The sequence below is a fragment of the Arachis stenosperma genome, chromosome 2, assembly GCF_014773155.1.
Source record: "Arachis stenosperma cultivar V10309 chromosome 2, arast.V10309.gnm1.PFL2, whole genome shotgun sequence".
Lineage (NCBI taxonomy): Eukaryota > Viridiplantae > Streptophyta > Magnoliopsida > Fabales > Fabaceae > Arachis > Arachis stenosperma.
In genome coordinates, this window is record NC_080378.1 from 36,680,599 (window position 1) to 36,687,623 (window position 7,025).

The window sequence follows — 7,025 nt, forward strand, 5'->3', positions numbered from 1 at the left end:
ATATTTTAAGTTTGGTGTGGTAAAAGCATAAGCTTTTTGTTTTTCCATTACCATCAATGGCACCTAAGGCCGGAGAATCCTCTAGCAAAGGAAAAGGGAAGACAAAAGCTTCCACCTTCGAGTCATGGGAGATGGAAAGATTCATCTCCAAGAGCCATCAAGACCACTTCTATGATGTTGTGACAAAGAAGAAGGTGATCCCTGAGGTCCCGTTCAAGCTCAAGAAAAATGAGTATCCGGAGATCCGACATGAAATCCGAAGAAGATGTTGGGAAGTCCTAACCAACCCCACGCAACATGTCGAAATCTTAATGGTTCAAGAGTTCTATGCCAATGCATGGATCACTAGGAACCATGATCAAAGTATGAACCCGAGTCCAAAGAATTATCTCACAATGGTTCGGGGGAAATACTTAGATTTTAGTCCGGAGAATGTGAGATTGGCATTCCACTTGCCCATGATGCAAGGAGATGAACGCCCCTACACTAGAAGGGTCAACTTTAATCAAAGGTTGGACCAAGTCCTTACGGACATATGTGTTGAAGGAGCTCAATGGAAGAGAGACTCCAAAGGCAAGCTAGTCCAACTAAGAAGACTGGACCTCAAGCCTGTGGCTAGAGGATGGTTGGAGTTCATTCAACGCTCCATCATTCCCACTAGCAACCGATTTGAAGTTACTGTGGATCGGGCCATCATGATTCATAGCATCATGATTGGAGAGGAAGTAGAAGTTCATGAGGTCATCTCCAATGAAATCTACAAAATAGCCAAAAAGCCCTCCACCATGGCAAGGCTAGCTTTTCCTCACCTTATTTGCCATCTATGTTACTCAGCTGGAGTTATCATAGAAGGAGACATCTCCATTGAAGAAGATAAGCCCATCACCAAGAAGAGGATGGAGCAAGCAAGAGAGACCCTTCACGGTTCTCAAGAGATGCATGAGGAAGCTCATCATCAAGAAATCCCTGAGATGCCTCAAGGGATGCACTTTCCTCCCAACAACTATTGGGAACAACTCAACACTTCCTTAGAAGATTTGAGCCACAATGTGGAACAATTAAGGGTGGAACATCATGAGCACTCCATCATTCTCCAAGAAATAAGAGAAGATCAGAGAGCAATGAGGGAGGAGCAACAAAGGCAAGGAAGGGACATAGAAGAGCTTAAGGACATTGTTGGTCCTTCAAGAAGAAGACGCCACTAAGGTGGATTCATTCCTTGTCCTTATTTCTTTCTGTTTTTCGGTTCCCATTTTATGTTTATCTATGCCTTGTGTCTCTACTTCATGATCATTAGTATGTAGTAACCATGTCTTAAAGCTATGAATAAAATTCATTAATCCTTCACCTCTCTTAAATGAAATATGCTTTAATTCAAAAGAACAAGAAGTACATAAATTTCGAAAATTGTCCTTGAATTTAATTTAATTATATTGATGTGGTGACAATACTTTTGTTTTCTGAGTGAATGCTTGAACAGTGCATATGTCTTTTGATCTTGTTGTTTATGAATGTTAAAATTGTTGGCTCTTGAAAGAATGATGAACAAGGAGAAATGTTATTGATGATCTGAAAATTCATGAAATTGATTCTTGAAGCAAGAAAAAGCAGTGAAAAAGAAAGCTTGCGAAAAAAAATAAAAATAAAAAAAATAAAAAAATAGAAAGAAAAAGAAAAAGCAAGCAGAAAAAGCCAATAGCCCTTAAAACCAAAAGGCAAGGGTAAAAAGGATCCAAGGCTTTGAGCATCAATGGATAGGAGGGACCAAGGAAATAAAATCCAGGCCTAAGCAGCTAAATCAAGCTGTCCCTAACCATGTGCTTGTGTCATGAAGGTCCAAGTGAAAAGCTTGAGACTGAGTGGTTAAAGTCGTGATCCAAAGCAAAAAGAGTGTGCTTAAGAGCTCTGGACACCTCTAACTGGGGACTTTAGCAAAGCTGAGTCACAATCTGAAAAGGTTCACCCAGTTATGTATCTGTGGCATTTATGTATCCGGTGGTAATACTGGAAAACAAAATGCTTAGGGCCACGGCCAAGACTCATAAGTAGCTGTGTTCAAGAATCAACATGCTTAACTAAGAAAGTCAATAACACTATCCAAAATTCTAGGTTCCTAAGAGAAGCCAATCATTCTAAACTTCAAAGGAAAAAGTGAGATGCCAAAACTATTCAGAAACAAAAAGCTACAAGTCCCGCTCATCTAAGTAGAATTAATATTCATTGATATTTTGAAATTCACAGTATATTCTCTTCTTTTTATCCTAATTGATTTTCAGTTGCTTGGGGACAAGCAACAATTTAAGTTTGGTGTTGTGATGAGCGGATAATTTATACGCTTTTTGGCATTATTTTTAGGTAGTTTTTAGTAAGTTCAAGCTACTTTTAGGGATGTTTTCATTAGTTTTTAAGTTAAATTCACATTTCTGAACTTTACTATGAGTTTGTGTGTTTTTCTGTAATTTCAGGTAATTTCTGGCTGAAATTGAGGGACTTGAGCAAAACTCTGAAAAAGGCTGACAAAAGTACTGCTGATGCTGTTGGAATCTGACCTCCCTGCACTCGAAATGGATTTTCTGGAGCTACAGAACTCTAAATGGCGCGCTCTCAACGGCGTTGGATAGTAGACATCCAGAGCTTTCCAGTAATATATAATAGTCCATACTTTATTCGAAAATTGACGACGTAAATTGGCGTTGAACGCCAAGTACATGCTGCTGTCTGGAGTTAAACGCCAGAAACACGTCATGATCCGGAGTTGAACGCCCAAAACACGTTAAAACTTGGAGTTCAACTCCAAGAGAAGCCTCAGCTCGTGGATAGATCAAGCTCAGCCCAAGCATACACCAAGTGGGCCCCGGAAGTGGATTTATGCATCAATTACTTACTCATGTAAACCTTAGTAGCTAGTCTAGTATAAATAGGATAATTTACTATTGTATTAGACATCTTTTGATAGTTTAATCTTTTGACTGTTTAGTCTTTGATCATTCAGGGGGGCTGGCCATTCAGCCATGCCTGAACCTTTCACTTATGTATTTTCAACGGTGGAGTTTCTGCACACCATAGATTAAGGGTGTGGAGCTCTGCTGTACCTCAAGTTTCAATACAATCACTATTACTTTCTATTCAATTCTCTTTTATTCTTATTCCAAGATATACGTTGCACAACACTTTGATGAATGTGATGATCAGTGACACTCATCATCATTCTCACCTATGAACGCGCGTGACTGACAACCACTTCCGTTCTACCTTAGGACGGGCGCATATCTCTTAGATTCCCCAACAGAATCTTCGTGGTATAAGCTAGATAGATGGTGGCATTCATGGGGATCCGGAAAGTCTAACCTTGTCTGTGGTATTCCGAGTAGGATTCCGGTATTGAATGACTGTGACAAGCTTCAAACTCCTGAAGGCTGGGCGTGATGACAAACGCAAAAGAATCAAGGGATTCTACTCCAACCTGATTGTGAACCGACAGATGATTAGCCGTGCTGTGACAGAGCATTTGGACCATTTTCACTGAGAGGATGGGATGTAGCCATCAACAAGGGTGATGCCTCCAGACGATTAGCCGTGCAGTGACAGCGCATAGGACCATTTTCCCGAGAGGATTAAAAGTAGCCTTTGATGATGGTGATGCCCCACATACAGCTTGCCATGGAAAGGAGTAAGAAGGATTGGATGAAAGCAATAAGAAAGTAGAGATTCGAAAGGATTCTAGCATCTCCACACGCCTATCTGAAATTCCCACTATTGATTTACATAAGTATTTCTATCCCTTTTTATTTTCTATTTATTATTAATTTTCGAAACCCATAACCATTTAATCTGCCTAACTGAGATTTACAAGGTGACCATAGCTGGCTTCATACCAACAATCTCTGTGGGATCGACCCTTACTCACGTAAGGTATTACTTGGATGACCCAGTACACTTGCTGGTTAAGCTGAATGAAGTTTTGATCATAAATTCCAATAGAGCCAATTTTTAAATCTCATGCAAATACAAAGAAGATCACAATTTCGTCCACCAAGCTGTCGGTTCTCGATCATGTCGGAATAGAATCCAGTGATTCTTTTGCGTTTGTCACTGACGCCCCACAATCGCGAGTTTGAAGCTCGTCACAGTCATTCAATCCTTGAATCCTACTCAGAATACCACAGACAAGGTTTAGACCTTCCGGATTCTCTTGAATGCCGCATCAATTCTAGCTTATACCACAAAGATTCTGATTAAGGAATCCAAGAGATAAACATTCAAGCCTTGTTTGCTTGTAGAACGGAAGTGGTTGTCAGGCACGCGTTCATAAGTGAGAATGATGATAAGTGTCACATAATCATCACATTCATCATGTTATTGGGTGTGAATGAATATCTTAGAACAAGAATAAGCTGAATTGAATAGAAGAACAATAGTAATTGCATTAATACTCGAGGTATAGCAGAGCTCCACACCTTAATCTATAGTGTGTAGAAACTCCACCATTGAAAATACATAAGAACAAGGTCTAGGCATGGCCAAATGGCCAGCCTCCCAAAGAGGGTTCAATCATAAAAACATGATCAAAAGATCTCTTAATACAATAGCAAAAGGTCCTATTTGTAGGGAACTAGTAGCTTAGGGTTTACACAAATGAGTAAATGACATAAAAATCCACTTCCGGGCCCACTTGGTGTGTGCTTGGGCTGAGCATTGAAGCTTTCATGTGTAGAGACTTTTCTTGGAGTTAAACGCCAGCTTTTGTGCCAGTTTGGGCGTTTAACTCCCATTCTTGTGCCAGTTCCGGCGTTCAACGCCATAATTCTTGAGCTGACTTGGAACACCTGTTTGGGCCATCAAATCTCGGGTAAAATATGGACTATTATGCATTGCTGAAAAGACCAGGATGTCTACTTTCCAACGCAATTGAGAGCGCGCCAATTGGGCTTCTGTAGCTCCAGAAAATCCACTTCAAGTGCAGGGAGGTCAGAATCTAACAGCATTTGCAGTCCTTTTCAGCCTCTGAATCAGATTTTTGCTCAGGTCCCTCAATTTCAGCCAGAAAATACCTGAAATCACAGAAAAACACACAAACTCATAGTAAAGTCCAGAAAAGTGAATTTTAACTAAAAACTAATAAAAATATAATAAAAACTAACTAAAACATACTAAAAACATACTAAAAATAATGCCAAAAAGCGTATAAATTATCCGCTCATCAATGAGCCAATATGGCATGTAGAGCATCAATTTCAAGAACTCCCTTCCTTTGAGGCATCCCATTACTCATAAGATTCCTTTCAGAAGTGTACCTGAACTGGTTATTTGCAACCATGTCAATGAGTTCCTGAGCTTCTGCAGGCTTTTTCTTCAGGTGAATAGATCCACCTACAGAATGGTCCAATGACATCTTAGACAATTCAGACAGACCATCATAGAATATATCTAGGATGGTCCATTCTGAAAGCATGTCAGAATGACACTTTTTGGTCAGTTGCTTGTATCTCTCCCAAGCTTCATAGAGGAATTCACCTTCTTTCTGTGTGAAGGTTTGAACATCCACTCTAAGCTTGCTAAGCTTTTGAGGAGGAAAGAACTTGGCTAAGAAAGTCGTGACTAGCTTATCCCAAGAGTTCAGGCTATCTTTAGGTTGAGAGTCCAACCATATTCTTGCTCTGTCTCTTACAACAAAAGGGAAAAGCATAAGCCTGTAGACCTCGAGATCAACCCCATTGGTCTTAACAGTATCACAGATCTGCAAAAATTCAGTTAAGAACTGAAAAGGATCTTCTGATGGAAGTCCATAAAACTTGCAATTCTGTTGCCTCAGAGAAACTAATTGAGGCTTTAGCTCAAAATTGTTTGCTCCAATGGTAGGGATTGAGATGATTCTTCCATGTAAGTTGGAATTTGGTACAGTAAAGTCACCAAGAATCTTCCTTGCACCTCCACCATTGTTATTTGGTTCGGCCATGTCTACTTCTTTTTCGAAAATTTCAGTAAAATCCTCTTTAGAGTGTTGTGTTTTAGTTGCTCTTAGCTTTTTCTGCAGAGTCCTTTCAGGTTCAGGATATGCTTCAACAAGAATGTCCTTGTCCTTGCTCCTACTCATATGAAAAAGAAGAGAACAGAAAAGGAAGAGGAATCCTCTATGTCGCAGTATAGAGATTCCTTTATGTGAGTAGAAGAAGAAAATAATAGAAGAAGGAGAAGAGAAAAATTCGAACACAGAAGAGAATAGAGGGTTCGAATTTTGAGATGAAGAGAAGTGTTAGTAAATGAATAAATAAATAGAAAAATATGAGAGAGAGAGAGAGAGGGGGGATTTGAATATTAACTGAAAGAGAAGAAAAATATTTTTTTATTTTAATTATTAGTTAAAATTCGAAAATTAAGAGAAGAAATAAAATTAAAATTAAAATTTGAAACAATTAGTTAATTAAAAGAATTTTTGAAAAAGGGTGAGGAGTTTTTGAAAATTAGAAAGAGAATTAGTTAGGTAGTTTTGAAAAAGATAAGAATTTTAAAAATCAAACAAAGAAACCAATTAGTTAGTTGAAAAAGATTTGAAAATCAATTTTGAAAAGATAAGAAGTTAGAAAAGATTTTGAAATTGATTTTGAAAAAGATATAGTTTGAAAAGATATGATTGAAAATATATGATTGAAATTTATTTTGAAAAAGATTTGAAAAAGAAATTTAGAAAGATTTGATTTTTGAAAATTAAAATTGATTACTTGACTAACAAGAAAGTAAAAGATATGATTCTAGAATTTAAAGATTGAACCTTTCTTAACAAGAAAGTAACAAACTTCAAATTTTTGAATCAATCACATTAATTGTTAGTAAGGTTTTCAAAAATGATGAAATAAAGATAAGAAAAAGATTTTGAAAATCAATTTTAAAATAAAAAAAAATTTCGAACAAATAAAAGAAAAATAAAAAAGATTTGATTTTTTTGAAAAAGTTTTGAAAAGATAAGATTTTTAAAATTGAAATCTTGACTTGACTAACAAGAAACAACTTATTTTAAAAATTTTTTG

The 7,025-nt window shown here is 37.5% G+C and overlaps 1 non-coding gene across 1 annotated transcript; it reads left to right on the top strand.

The window, feature by feature from the left end:
- Positions 1 to 5,450: 5,450 nt before the first annotated feature.
- Positions 5,451 to 5,554, top strand: LOC130963837 (small nucleolar RNA R71). The gene has a single exon (XR_009079955.1). It is a non-coding gene; the product is annotated as a small nucleolar RNA R71 (small nucleolar RNA).
- The last annotated feature ends 1,471 nt before the right edge of the window (positions 5,555 to 7,025 follow it).